The sequence below is a fragment of the Pyxicephalus adspersus genome, chromosome 4 (genome assembly GCF_032062135.1).
Source record: "Pyxicephalus adspersus chromosome 4, UCB_Pads_2.0, whole genome shotgun sequence".
Lineage (NCBI taxonomy): Eukaryota > Metazoa > Chordata > Amphibia > Anura > Pyxicephalidae > Pyxicephalus > Pyxicephalus adspersus.
Window position 1 is genome coordinate 145,630,216 of NC_092861.1, and position 867 is coordinate 145,631,082.

Sequence of the window (867 nt, forward strand, 5' to 3'; positions counted from 1 at the left end):
TAGGATTATAAAAATGTATCCCCTAATGGTGATGGCAAATTCAAAAGTTTACCAAAATTGTCATTTAAGTGGAAATCTTTCAATGGGGAAAGCTCTGTAACAAGGAAAACATTGTACAATGTTATCATTGTTATAATAAATTATAAACCATACAGGAAAATTGGTGCCGTGCTCCGGGTTGTTGGCAGCCATTGATGATGCCCATAGTCCTGGAGACTGCAGACTGGTTTTTAATGTTCTACTAAACTCAAAAAGAAAATGTTTTATGTCTATTCTTTATTCACAGGTTGGTAGATAGATAGATAGTTAGATAGATAGATAGGTAGGTAGATAGAGGGATAGATAGATACATAGATACATAGACACATATATAGACACACTTTGTTGTTTTGCTAACATTTAATGCGTGAAAATAGATTTCCAGAGCACCATGGGCCAGCTAAGCATATAGCCATATTAAATTATTTATCTGGCTAGGAATGGTTTTGGGCAAAATAGGCCCAAAGTGCACAGCATATTAGCTCTCTATATTCCCTGTCTATTCTATCAGTTTGGGCTTTGTAAAATGTGGGGGCCCAAGCAATTGTTGATTTGACCCCTCAAACCAGCCCTACATCTGTCCCAATCTTACTAGAAACCTTGACCTAAGCTGCATGAAAAGTCTAAAAAAGGAGACATTGTAAAAAAAAACACATCAGAATTTGGAAACGCTTTAAGGATCTGCTTACATATATGCCTTCTGTTAACAAGTACTAAAACATTCATTTACTGCAGTGCAGAGCACGTACCACAATGTTACAGCAAGGAATTTGGTGCATAGAAAACAATGGGTTATAGCTCTTTGCCATGTGTTGGCAGCCGATTCAT